Source organism: Phyllobates terribilis, unplaced genomic scaffold, assembly GCF_046119375.1.
Source record: "Phyllobates terribilis strain yellow unplaced genomic scaffold, ASM4611937v1 Scaffold_236__1_contigs__length_3049075, whole genome shotgun sequence".
Lineage (NCBI taxonomy): Eukaryota > Metazoa > Chordata > Amphibia > Anura > Dendrobatidae > Phyllobates > Phyllobates terribilis.
Genome location: NW_027362996.1, coordinates 2078700 through 2092181, shown reverse-complemented (window position 1 = coordinate 2092181; position 13482 = coordinate 2078700). Strand labels below are relative to the sequence as shown.

At 49.7% G+C, this 13482-nt stretch overlaps 6 non-coding genes and 1 pseudogene across 6 annotated transcripts; all 7 read right to left on the bottom strand.

The window, feature by feature from the left end:
• Positions 1 to 522: 522 nt before the first annotated feature.
• On the bottom strand, positions 523 to 713 carry LOC141215777 (U2 spliceosomal RNA). Its single transcript, XR_012284830.1, has one exon. It is a non-coding gene; the product is annotated as a U2 spliceosomal RNA (small nuclear RNA).
• A 1115-nt stretch (positions 714 to 1828) lies between these two features.
• Positions 1829 to 2019, bottom strand: LOC141215776 (U2 spliceosomal RNA). The gene has a single exon (XR_012284829.1). It is a non-coding gene; the product is annotated as a U2 spliceosomal RNA (small nuclear RNA).
• Positions 2020 to 3134: 1115 nt separating this feature from the next.
• On the bottom strand, positions 3135 to 3325 carry LOC141215775 (U2 spliceosomal RNA). Its single transcript, XR_012284828.1, has one exon. It is a non-coding gene; the product is annotated as a U2 spliceosomal RNA (small nuclear RNA).
• A 1115-nt stretch (positions 3326 to 4440) lies between these two features.
• Positions 4441 to 4631, bottom strand: LOC141215774 (U2 spliceosomal RNA). The gene has a single exon (XR_012284827.1). It is a non-coding gene; the product is annotated as a U2 spliceosomal RNA (small nuclear RNA).
• A 1115-nt stretch (positions 4632 to 5746) lies between these two features.
• Positions 5747 to 5944, bottom strand: LOC141216753 (U2 spliceosomal RNA). The gene has a single exon (XR_012285770.1). It is a non-coding gene; the product is annotated as a U2 spliceosomal RNA (small nuclear RNA).
• Positions 5945 to 11496: 5552 nt separating this feature from the next.
• Positions 11497 to 11586, bottom strand: LOC141216887 (U2 spliceosomal RNA; annotated as a pseudogene).
• A 1115-nt stretch (positions 11587 to 12701) lies between these two features.
• On the bottom strand, positions 12702 to 12892 carry LOC141216712 (U2 spliceosomal RNA). Its single transcript, XR_012285734.1, has one exon. It is a non-coding gene; the product is annotated as a U2 spliceosomal RNA (small nuclear RNA).
• Positions 12893 to 13482: the final 590 nt, after the last annotated feature.

The window sequence follows — 13482 nt, the reverse complement described above, 5'->3', positions numbered from 1 at the left end:
AAGAAGTCAGTGTTCCAGCAGAAGGAGACAACGTTTCAGAAAAGGCATTGTAGCAAACCAAAAAAGAAATTTTAAGCTCAGCAGAGTAACCAGCGCACATACCTGTTAGCTCAGGTGAGTTTAAAAGGCTGCTGTTGATAACAAGGGCATTTGCTAAATAGATGGTGTGTGTGCAACAATATACTGAAAGGTCAATTATATTGTGCAGCTTATCTCACCACCTGTAGTTATTTAGGTGAAAGCTCCAAAATGCTTGCCTAATATGTCTGTTTATCCAAAAGGAAGTAAAAAGGGAGAGCTAGAAAGATAGCATTGCATCACATTACATGGCAATGCAATGCACAGTTGCTGAAGTTGAACCAAAATGAGCTTGTAATCTGGCTTCTGCAACTTTGAACATGAAAAATCCAATGAGGAGAAGAAAAGCAAAGCCAAAGAGTCCATCCCCAAATCCGACAAACAAGCAAAATGAACAAAAAACATTGAATTCAATTCTTTCTGATTTTAGAAACTGCATTATAGAAGGGGTGCACCGGTCCTGGAGATACTGCAATACCAGGTCAATGCGTGGAGTGGACAGAGCAAGCTCTTTTTCCATCTCCCTGTTCTAAAAATCCATTTAATATATGGTCCCCAGATAGGGGACGTATCAGATATTAAACTGATAAGAACAGATACTACACTTGATCTTAGCCAAAAGGCCGAGAAGCGATAACCAGAATTGGTTTCAAACTACGGAGCCACCCAAGGATCCTGAAAAGTCCATTTGTGGAGATGAGCTCCTGGACTCCCGTTAAGAAGACATGTTGTCAACCTCTAGATCCCTTACATGCCTGCACTTTTCGGCTTGCTGCTGCTGCAATCCACGCGTTTTAGATCTGCATAACTCCACCTCTTTAAACACAGCACCTTCACCCCCTGCTGTTCCCACCCGCCTCAACACCGTTGGAAGGGAGGAGAACCAATTAAGGCGGGGGGTGGGGTGGAACGAGCAGCTGTCTACCCTTAGCAGGAGGGCTCCTGATTACATACCTCTCCTGCTGCTGCTGCTGCTGGCTGTCCAGCAGCAGACTGAAGGTGGCTGCTGCTGTGCACAGGTATATAAAGGCTCAGAGCCTATTATGACACGCGCAGCCAGCGTTCCATTGCCACATTCCATCTACTGCAGGCAGGATACCTGGCTGGCTGAATGTCGCTGAGAAGCTCACAGAGACCGCCATAAGCAACAGTTTAACAGAATGCCACAGACTAATCAACCAAACTTTTTGGGTTGGGTTCTCTTTTATAGTCTGCAGGCATTAAATGAAAGAAGTCAGTGTTCCAGCAGAAGGAGACAACGTTTCAGAAAAGGCATTGTAGCAAACCAAAAAAGAAATTTTAAGCGCAGCAGAGTAACCAGCGCACATACCTGTTAGCTCAGGTGAGTTTAAAAGGCTGCTGTTGATAACAAGGGCATTTGCTAAATAGATGGTGTGTGTGCAACAATATACTGAAAGGTCAATTATATTGTGCAGCTTATCTCACCACCTGTAGTTATTTAGGTGAAAGCTCCAAAATGCTTGCGTAATATGTCTGTTTATCCAAAAGGAAGTAAAAAGGGAGAGCTAGAAAGATAGCATTGCATCACATTACATGGCAATGCAATGCACAGTTGCTGAAGTTGAACCAAAATGAGCTTGTAATCTGGCTTCTGCAACTTTGAACATGAAAAATCCAATGAGGAGAAGAAAAGCAAAGCCAAAGAGTCCATCCCCAAATCCGACAAACAAGCAAAATGAACAAAAAACATTGAATTCAATTCTTTCTGATTTTAGAAACTGCATTAAAGAAGGGGTGCACCGGTCCTGGAGATACTGCAATACCAGGTCAATGCGTGGAGTGGACAGAGCAAGCTCTTTTTCCATCTCCCTGTTCTAAAAATCCATTTAATATATGGTCCCCAGATAGGGGACGTATCAGATATTAAACTGATAAGAACAGATACTACACTTGATCTTAGCCAAAAGGCCGAGAAGCGATAACCAGAATTGGTTTCAAACTACGGAGCCACCCAAGGATCCTGAAAAGTCCATTTGTGGAGATGAGCTCCTGGACTCCCGTTAAGAAGACATGTTGTCAACCTCTAGATCCCTTACATGCCTGCACTTTTCGGCTTGCTGCTGCTGCAATCCACGCGTTTTAGATCTGCATAACTCCACCTCTTTAAACACAGCACCTTCACCCCCTGCTGTTCCCACCCGCCTCAACACCGTTGGAAGGGAGGAGAACCAATTAAGGCGGGGGGTGGGGTGGAACGAGCAGCTGTCTACCCTTAGCAGGAGGGCTCCTGATTACATACCTCTCCTGCTGCTGCTGCTGCTGGCTGTCCAGCAGCAGACTGAAGGTGGCTGCTGCTGTGCACAGGTATATAAAGGCTCAGAGCCTATTATGACACGCGCAGCCAGCGTTCCATTGCCACATTCCATCTACTGCAGGCAGGATACCTGGCTGGCTGAATGTCGCTGAGAAGCTCACAGAGACCGCCATAAGCAACAGTTTAACAGAATGCCACAGACTAATCAACCAAACTTTTTGGGTTGGGTTCTCTTTTATAGTCTGCAGGCATTAAATGAAAGAAGTCAGTGTTCCAGCAGAAGGAGACAACGTTTCAGAAAAGGCATTGTAGCAAACCAAAAAAGAAATTTTAAGCGCAGCAGAGTAACCAGCGCACATACCTGTTAGCTCAGGTGAGTTTAAAAGGCTGCTGTTGATAACAAGGGCATTTGCTAAATAGATGGTGTGTGTGCAACAATATACTGAAAGGTCAATTATATTGTGCAGCTTATCTCACCACCTGTAGTTATTTAGGTGAAAGCTCCAAAATGCTTGCCTAATATGTCTGTTTATCCAAAAGGAAGTAAAAAGGGAGAGCTAGAAAGATAGCATTGCATCACATTACATGGCAATGCAATGCACAGTTGCTGAAGTTGAACCAAAATGAGCTTGTAATCTGGCTTCTGCAACTTTGAACATGAAAAATCCAATGAGGAGAAGAAAAGCAAAGCCAAAGAGTCCATCCCCAAATCCGACAAACAAGCAAAATGAACAAAAAACATTGAATTCAATTCTTTCTGATTTTAGAAACTGCATTAAAGAAGGGGTGCACCGGTCCTGGAGATACTGCAATACCAGGTCAATGCGTGGAGTGGACAGAGCAAGCTCTTTTTCCATCTCCCTGTTCTAAAAATCCATTTAATATATGGTCCCCAGATAGGGGACGTATCAGATATTAAACTGATAAGAACAGATACTACACTTGATCTTAGCCAAAAGGCCGAGAAGCGATAACCAGAATTGGTTTCAAACTACGGAGCCACCCAAGGATCCTGAAAAGTCCATTTGTGGAGATGAGCTCCTGGACTCCCGTTAAGAAGACATGTTGTCAACCTCTAGATCCCTTACATGCCTGCACTTTTCGGCTTGCTGCTGCTGCAATCCACGCGTTTTAGATCTGCATAACTCCACCTCTTTAAACACAGCACCTTCACCCCCTGCTGTTCCCACCCGCCTCAACACCGTTGGAAGGGAGGAGAACCAATTAAGGCGGGGGGTGGGGTGGAACGAGCAGCTGTCTACCCTTAGCAGGAGGGCTCCTGATTACATACCTCTCCTGCTGCTGCTGCTGCTGGCTGTCCAGCAGCAGACTGAAGGTGGCTGCTGCTGTGCACAGGTATATAAAGGCTCAGAGCCTATTATGACACGCGCAGCCAGCGTTCCATTGCCACATTCCATCTACTGCAGGCAGGATACCTGGCTGGCTGAATGTCGCTGAGAAGCTCACAGAGACCGCCATAAGCAACAGTTTAACAGAATGCCACAGACTAATCAACCAAACTTTTTGGGTTGGGTTCTCTTTTATAGTCTGCAGGCATTAAATGAAAGAAGTCAGTGTTCCAGCAGAAGGAGACAACGTTTCAGAAAAGGCATTGTAGCAAACCAAAAAAGAAATTTTAAGCGCAGCAGAGTAACCAGCGCACATACCTGTTAGCTCAGGTGAGTTTAAAAGGCTGCTGTTGATAACAAGGGCATTTGCTAAATAGATGGTGTGTGTGCAACAATATACTGAAAGGTCAATTATATTGTGCAGCTTATCTCACCACCTGTAGGTTTTTAGGTGAAAGCTCCAAAATGCTTGCCTAATATGTCTGTTTATCCAAAAGGAAGTAAAAAGGGAGAGCTAGAAAGATAGCATTGCATCACATTACATGGCAATGCAATGCACAGTTGCTGAAGTTGAACCAAAATGAGCTTGTAATCTGGCTTCTGCAACTTTGAACATGAAAAATCCAATGAGGAGAAGAAAAGCAAAGCCAAAGAGTCCATCCCCAAATCCGACAAACAAGCAAAATGAACAAAAAACATTGAATTCAATTCTTTCTGATTTTAGAAACTGCATTAAAGAAGGGGTGCACCGGTCCTGGAGATACTGCAATACCAGGTCAATGCGTGGAGTGGACAGAGCAAGCTCTTTTTCCATCTCCCTGTTCTAAAAATCCATTTAATATATGGTCCCCAGATAGGGGACGTATCAGATATTAAACTGATAAGAACAGATACTACACTTGATCTTAGCCAAAAGGCCGAGAAGCGATAACCAGAATTGGTTTCAAACTACGGAGCCACCCAAGGATCCTGAAAAGTCCATTTGTGGAGATGAGCTCCTGGACTCCCGTTAAGAAGACATGTTGTCAACCTCTAGATCCCTTACATGCCTGCACTTTTCGGCTTGCTGCTGCTGCAATCCACGCGTTTTAGATCTGCATAACTCCACCTCTTTAAACACAGCACCTTCACCCCCTGCTGTTCCCACCCGCCTCAACACCGTTGGAAGGGAGGAGAACCAATTAAGGCGGGGGGTGGGGTGGAACGAGCAGCTGTCTACCCTTAGCAGGAGGGCTCCTGATTACATACCTCTCCTGCTGCTGCTGCTGCTGGCTGTCCAGCAGCATACTGAAGGTGGCTGCTGCTGTGCACAGGTATATAAAGGCTCAGAGCCTATTATGACACGCGCAGCCAGCGTTCCATTGCCACATTCCATCTACTGCAGGCAGGGTACCTGGCTGGCTGAATGTCGCTGAGAAGCTCACAGAGACCGCCATAAGCAACAGTTTAACAGAATGCCACAGACTAATCAACCAAACTTTTTGGGTTGGGTTCTCTTTTATAGTCTGCAGGCATTAAATGAAAGAAGTCAGTGTTCCAGCAGAAGGAGACAACATTTCAGAAAAGGCATTGTAGCAAACCAAAAAAGAAATTTTAAGCGCAGCAGAGTAACCAGCGCACATACCTGTTAGCTCAGGTGAGTTTAAAAGGCTGCTGTTGATAACAAGGGCATTTGCTAAATAGATGGTGTGTGTGCAACAATATACTGAAAGGTCAATTATATTGTGCAGCTTATCTCACCACCTGTAGTTATTTAGGTGAAAGCTCCAAAATGCTTGCCTAATATGTCTGTTTATCCAAAAGGAAGTAAAAAGGGAGAGCTAGAAAGATAGCATTGCATCACATTACATGGCAATGCAATGCACAGTTGCTGAAGTTGAACCAAAATGAGCTTGTAATCTGGCTTCTGCAACTTTGAACATGAAAAATCCAATGAGGAGAAGAAAAGCAAAGCCAAAGAGTCCATCCCCAAATCCGACAAACAAGCAAAATGAACAAAAAACATTGAATTCAATTCTTTCTGATTTTAGAAACTGCATTAAAGAAGGGGTGCACCGGTCCTGGAGATACTGCAATACCAGGTCAATGCGTGGAGTGGACAGAGCAAGCTCTTTTTCCATCTCCCTGTTCTAAAAATCCATTTAATATATGGTCCCCAGATAGGGGACGTATCAGATATTAAACTGATAAGAACAGATTTTTTTTTTTGATTGAATATATCTTTTATTAGCACAAAAAATAAGTTAACAGACAGTGTACAGTGCCGCAGCCCAGTACACACAGAATTCTACATCATATTTACATAGCATGAGGAAACGACGCACTAACTAGACACATCACACCCCTATGCTACACAAAACACTCAATCTGAAAGAAAAAGCATGTCAATCAATACAGTACGACGAACCGTGATAAGGGATGGGGATTGGGAAAAAGGGGATGGGGAGGGGAAAATCACAGGCCCGAAGCTTTATTGAAAGACAAGACACATAAGGGGAGAGGGGGAGGAGGGGTTTAGTCCTCGTCCTCGTCCTCCGGACCGTCCATGATGGAATAGTCTCTGAGCAGGCTGTGGATCAGCCTGCGGCAGTCCTGGATGGACATCCTCTCCCTCCTCAAGATGAGCCGGTTCCTGGCGACCCAAACGGCATCCTTGAAGCAGTTCATAAGGCGCCAAGCCTCCTGGATGGCTCCGACGGTATGAACCCCAGGGAAGAGTCCGTAAAGCACAGAATGGTGCGATAGGCTCGCCCTGGGGACAGAGTTCCTCAGGTCGTCCTCAAGTGCAGTCAATAGGCGCTGTGCAAATCCGCAGTCCCAAAAAGTGTGCAAAGATGTTTCCTCCACGAAGGGGCACCTTGGGCAGTACCGGGTCTTGCACAGGTTCCGGGCATGCATGAATGACCGGACGGGCAGTCCGCCCTGAATCGCCATCCACGACAAGTCCTTGTGCCCGTTGGTCAGCCTGTCAGACGACACATTTGTCCACACAGTCTCCAGCGTGTCCTGGTGAAGTCCTGTGATGTTCTCCACGTCATCCTTGGCTCTGATTATCTTGTGGATAGTTTTGGGCTTCCACAAGTCGGGCTTGAGTCCCTCCAGTTGATGCTCCCCCACAAATCGAACGACGTCTCCGTAGAACCATGGCGTCGTCCAGTTGTAGGGGAAGGAGCTGTCCCACGTGTCAAAGCCGAGTCGCCTCCAAAGAGAAAGCAGGAAGAAGCGAGACATGGACCTGCCCGCGGAGCCATTCTTGACTTGCAAAGTCCGGCGGACACAATCACACACAAAAGAGGATCGCAGGAGGGTGGGGATATCTGGAACGCCCTTCCCACCCTTGCGAGGCTCCTTGTACATGACGGCCCGCCTGACTCTGTCCATCTTGGATCCCCAGACAAAGTGAAACACTGTCCTGGTAATGGCCCTGCACACAGTGACGTGTGGGGGCCAGGCCTGCGCCGTGTACTGCAAGACGGGCAGGACCTCATTACGCAGGACGAGTGCCTTACCCTCACAAGTGAGGTGTCTGAGGCTCCAGAGTCCGATCCGTTGCTTCACCTTGGCCAAGCGTTCTTGCCAGGACTTGAGGGCCGCTCCTTCCTTCCCGAACCAGACTCCCAGCACCTTGAGGAAATCCGGTTGAATGTTGAAGGGGAAGGGGGCGGAGGAGGCCGGCTGCCAATCCCCAAAGAGCATGGCTTCCGACTTCCTGCAGTTGACTTTGGCCCCTGAAGCCCGGCCGAACCTCTCACACGTCTGGACGAGGGCGTCGACTGAACCACGATCAGCGCAGAAGACGGTGACGTCGTCCATGTAGAGCGAGCACTTGACCTCGTGTCGTCCCGGACCCGGTGCGGTGATCCCTCTGATCTCTCCATTCTGCCGGATAGCCTCTGCGAAGAGTTCTATAACACAAACAAAAAGAAGAGGTGATAGAGGGCAGCCTTGTCTGACCCCAGAGAGGACAGGGAAGGGGTCAGTCTTCCAGCCGTTCACCAACACCGAGCTGTGGATATCAAAATACATCAGACGGACATACGAACAAAACATGTTACCCAAACCTAACCGGTGCAGAGCTCGGCCCATGAACTCGTGGGAAACCCGGTCGAAGGCCTTCTCCTGATCCAAGGAGACCAGGGCCGCGTGTGCGCGGCGGACCTTGATGTACTCGACCGTGTCCCGCACGAGAGCGAGGCTGTCTGCGATGCGACGTCCAGGGATGCCGCAGGTCTGGTCCGGGTGGATGATCCGTCCGATGACCGTCTTAAGTCGTGTCGCCATCGTCTTGGCCAGGATCTTGTAGTCCACGTTGAGCAGAGTGATGGGACGCCAATTCCTCAGGTCGCACCTCTCTCCCTTCCGCTTGTACAGGATCGTGACCATTCCTTCCCTCAAAGATGGAGGCATTCTACCCTCCACCACCATCTCCTCGTACAGGTCCAACAGGTCCGGACAGATGAGGTCTCCCAGCGCTACATAGAGCTCCGCTGGAAGACCATCACTGCCCGGGGTCCTGCCGGTCCTAAAGGATTTAGCGGCAGAGAGCAATTCGCCCACCATCAGAGGTTTGTCCAAGGCTGCCGTGCCTGCAGGATCAAGATGGTTAGTGATACCTGACAGGAACTTATCAGCAGCGTCGGGGTCGGTAGTCTTGTGGGAGTAGAGTTCGCTGTAGAAGTCGCTGACGACCCTCATCACGTCCTCCTTCCCACGTCGCATGTTTCCGCTCTCGTCTCGCAGCTCGTTCAGGGGCGTGTGACCGGCATGAAGTTTCCTGAAAAAGAATGAGTTACATTTCTCACCCTTCTCCAGATTCTCCACTTTGGAACGGAAGATGATTCGCTTGGACTCCTCCTCAAAGTGCCTTTTCAGGCTCTTCTTGGTCTCCTCCAGCTCCTCCCTCACGTCCCAGCCGCAGTGAAGAAGGTCCTGCAGCGACCGCAGCTCGCGCTGCAGCCCTCTGAAGTCCCTCCTCTTCTCACACGCCTGTTGTCGACCCTTGGCCTGAAAGAAACAGCGAAACTCAAGTTTAACATATTCCCACCAATCAGAGACTGTTTGGAAGCTACCCTTGTAGGACTGCCACATTGCGTAGGCTGCTCTCAGCTCCTCCACGACTTCATCCTGAGCCAGCAGAGCACAATTCAGCTTCCAGGAGCCGGGGACGGACGGAAAACCGTCGCCGAGGACACCTTGTAAGTGAATGGCTCTGTGGTCGGAGAAGAAGCAGGAGACCATCGAGTGCCTACTCTGCCTGACTGCCCGAGAGGTGAACACAAAGTCAATCCTGGAGCGGAGTGAGCCATCGGGTCGGCTCCACGAATAGTTCGTGGAGCCTCTCCCCATGGAGCCCACCACGTCCTGAAGAGAGGCCTTGGTTACCATCTCGATGAGCAGCTTGGACGTGATGTCCAACTTGGCAGATGTGCCAGAACTACGACCGTCCTCCTCGATGGGGCAGTTGAAATCCCCGGCCATCACTAAGGTCCTGGTGGTGGCAAGCTGAAGCCGCAGGGTCTGGAAAAGCTCCAAACGCTCATTCTTCAGTGGGGACGCATACACGTTGATGAACCTGACAGGTTCTCCCGCCCAGTTGCCATCTACAACAAGAGCCCTGCCGCAGATGAGCTCCTGGACGGACTCAAGCGTGAATGCGCCCCCCCTGATCAGAATTGCGACCCCCGCAGACTTGCAGTCACCCCCACCGGACCAGTAGGATGGACCGTGGGACCACTCCCTGGCCAGATGTTTGAAGGACCTAGAGGAGGGAAGGGAACATTCCTGCAACATATAAACATCACACAACTGGGAAGTAAGGAAGGCATAAATAGTCTGACGTCTGAACTTGTCCTTGATGCTCCTGACATTAATGGAAAATAAGTTAATATTAGCCATCATGTAGGGAAAAAAGAAAAAGTTAGCGCAGGCAATACACCTTAGTTACCACTCCGGTCGGGTGGTCCCTCGTCGGTGTTGACTGCTGGTGACGGGATCACCAGCAGGCCCTCTTCCTCCATCTGGTCAAGCAGCGCGGCCTCGATCTCGGCGACCACCAGTTCCTCCTCTTCTGGCTCGGCCACCAGGGTCTCAACCATGTGCTCCATCTCTTCTGGCTCAGGGAGGGTATCCTCCTTTTCGCCTACGAAATCCAGAATCTTCTTTTTGGAGGATTCAGTAGCAGGGCTGTCCTCCACCTTCCTCTTTCCCCGGGTTGGAACTGGGGAGACAAGAAGGGGAAAATCCTCCTCGGAATAGATAGCGGCGGGTGGAGGAAAGGTTAATTCCACCGCTACCATGGTCTGGGGAGGGAGAGTGGCTGCCGGGGCAGGGGAAAGGACACCTGCTGAGGAGTAGGGGAAGGAGGAAGAGGAAGTGGAATCCTCAGCAGGGGTGGCCGGGGTGGGGGGGGATTGGACGGGGGTGGCAGGGGGAGGGATCGAGAGAGGGGTGACAGAACTCTTACCCTCCTTTGACTTTTTCTTCTGCTTCGGAGCTGCTGGGACCGTCGCTGGGGCTTTGGCCACCGACTCCTTGACCGCTTTGGCCTTGGTCGTCTCGGCCTTGGCCGCTGGGGCCTTGGTCGTCGCGTCCTTGACCTTCACAGGCCTGGTCGTCGGGGCCTTGTCCTCCGTAGCTGGGGTCGTCGCAACCACCGATGCCCAGGATCTCTCACGCCTGGGGCAATCCTTGTACAGATGAGCCGCCAGCCCACACAGGTTGCAGGACGTCTTCTTCGGGCAGTCCTTCGAGCTGTGTCCCGTCACTCGACAAATCCTGCAGGCATCCTCCTTGCAGTCCTTCATCTCGTGGCCGTTCTTGCCGCATCTCCTGCAGTTCCGCGGCATGTCCGGGTAATAGATGAGGCCGTAGGAGTTGCCCAGGGAGAATGTCGGGGGCAGGTGCCGAAGTCCGTCTGAGTACGCCAGGTCCCTGTGAAGTCTAACGGTCACCGCCCACTTACCTGTCCAGAAGCCGAGTCCATTCAGGATGTGAGAGGGTTCCTTCACAACCAAACAGAAGCGTCTCAGGAAGGTACAGATGTCTTGGCCTGGGGTGTGCGGGTTGCGCATGGAGACCGTGATCCTCCTTTCATCCCTCTGGATAGGGCAGCTACCTGTAAAGGCAGAGAAAGAATTATCCGGTCCTCTTGCGCTTACCATTTCCCAGAACCTCCTGCAGGTGTTCACAGTGGCGAAGGTGACAAAGAAGATCCCCGTCAAGAAGGTCTGGATGCTGAGGGTGTCCGACCTGGAGAAGCCTCGATCCAGCAGCATCTTCTGGCAGAACACGTCCGAGGACATGTCCGGCACCCTCCCATCCACTTCCTTCAGCTTCAGGGCCACCGTCTGCCGCATCCATGGCTCCAGGGCTGGAGCTTCGTGGCGGGGCTTCTGGGGTCCCTTCTGCTGGCCAGTCGTGGAGGCAGAGTCCTTGGGGTCAGAATCGGCTCCTGGCTGGGCCCTCCTGGCTGTCCCCAGCTCCAGGCTCTTCTTTTCGGCCTTCCTCGCAGCGCTTGCCATGGCTTTCCTCCTGCAGTTACTTCTTGGAGCTGGATCTGGAACTCTTCCCGGAATGGGTGGAGCTATGCAGATTCTTCTCCCGTCGTGTTCTGGACAAATTCCCTGAAAGGTCTTTGTCTCGATGATTTTCTTCCTCGAAGATTCCACAGGACAGCCCGATTCTTCTCCGAGTCTTCGTCTTCTTCTGGATTCTTTAGAGCTTCTTCCTCCCACCGATATCCGCCTTCGTTCTCCGATGTCAGCTGGGCTCCGAAGCTCTTCTCCTTCCGAGTTCGATCGCTCTCGTCAAGTGTAAATCGTAGCTCTTGTGTTCTTAAAAGAACAGATACTACACTTGATCTTAGCCAAAAGGCCGAGAAGCGATAACCAGAATTGGTTTCAAACTACGGAGCCACCCAAGGATCCTGAAAAGTCCATTTGTGGAGATGAGCTCCTGGACTCCCGTTAAGAAGACATGTTGTCAACCTCTAGATCCCTTACATGCCTGCACTTTTCGGCTTGCTGCTGCTGCAATCCACGTGTTTTAGATCTGCATAACTCCACCTCTTTAAACACAGCACCTTCACCCCCTGCTGTTCCCACCCGCCTCAACACCGTTGGAAGGGAGGAGAACCAATTAAGGCGGGGGGTGGGGTGGAACGAGCAGCTGTCTACCCTTAGCAGGAGGGCTCCTGATTACATACCTCTCCTGCTGCTGCTGCTGCTGGCTGTCCAGCAGCAGACTGAAGGTGGCTGCTGCTGTGCACAGGTATATAAAGGCTCAGAGCCTATTATGACACGCGCAGCCAGCGTTCCATTGCCACATTCCATCTACTGCAGGCAGGATACCTGGCTGGCTGAATGTTGCTGAGAAGCTCACAGAGACCGCCATAAGCAACAGTTTAACAGAATGCCACAGACTAATCAACCAAACTTTTTGGGTTGGGTTCTCTTTTATAGTCTGCAGGCATTAAATGAAAGAAGTCAGTGTTCCAGCAGAAGGAGACAACGTTTCAGAAAAGGCATTGTAGCAAACCAAAAAAGAAATTTTAAGCGCAGCAGAGTAACCAGCGCACATACCTGTTAGCTCAGGTGAGTTTAAAAGGCTGCTGTTGATAACAAGGGCATTTGCTAAATAGATGGTGTGTGTGCAACAATATACTGAAAGGTCAATTATATTGTGCAGCTTATCTCACCACCTGTAGTTATTTAGGTGAAAGCTCCAAAATGCTTGCCTAATATGTCTGTTTATCCAAAAGGAAGTAAAAAGGGAGAGCTAGAAAGATAGCATTGCATCACATTACATGGCAATGCAATGCACAGTTGCTGAAGTTGAACCAAAATGAGCTTGTAATCTGGCTTCTGCAACTTTGAACATGAAAAATCCAATGAGGAGAAGAAAAGCAAAGCCAAAGAGTCCATCCCCAAATCCGACAAACAAGCAAAATGAACAAAAAACATTGAATTCAATTCTTTCTGATTTTAGAAACTGCATTAAAGAAGGGGTGCACCGGTCCTGGAGATACTGCAATACCAGGTCAATGCGTGGAGTGGGCAGAGCAAGCTCTTTTTCCATCTCCCTGTTCTAAAAATCCATTTAATATATGGTCCCCAGATAGGGGACGTATCAGATATTAAACTGATAAGAACAGATACTACACTTGATCTTAGCCAAAAGGCCGAGAAGCGATAACCAGAATTGGTTTCAAACTACGGAGCCACCCAAGGATCCTGAAAAGTCCATTTGTGGAGATGAGCTCCTGGACTCCCGTTAAGAAGACATGTTGTCAACCTCTAGATCCCTTACATGCCTGCACTTTTCGGCTTGCTGCTGCTGCAATCCACGCATTTTAGATCTGCATAACTCCACCTCTTTAAACACAGCACCTTAACCCCCTGCTGTTCCCACCCGCCTCAACACCGTTGGAAGGGAGGAGAACCAATTAAGGCAGGGGGTGGGGTGGAACGAGCAGCTGTCTACCCTTAGCAGGAGGGCTCCTGATTACATACCTCTCCTGCTGCTGCTGCTGCTGGCTGTCCAGCAGCAGACTGAAGGTGGCTGCTGCTGTGCACAGGTATATAAAGGCTCAGAGCCTATTATGACACGCGCAGCCAGCGTTCCATTGCCACATTCCATCTACTGCAGGCAGGATACCTGGCTGGCTGAATGTCGCTGAGAAGCTCACAGAGACCGCCATAAGCAACAGTTTAACAGAATGCCACAGACTAATCAACCAAACTTTTTGGGTTGGGTTCTCTTTTATAGTCTGCAGGCATTAAA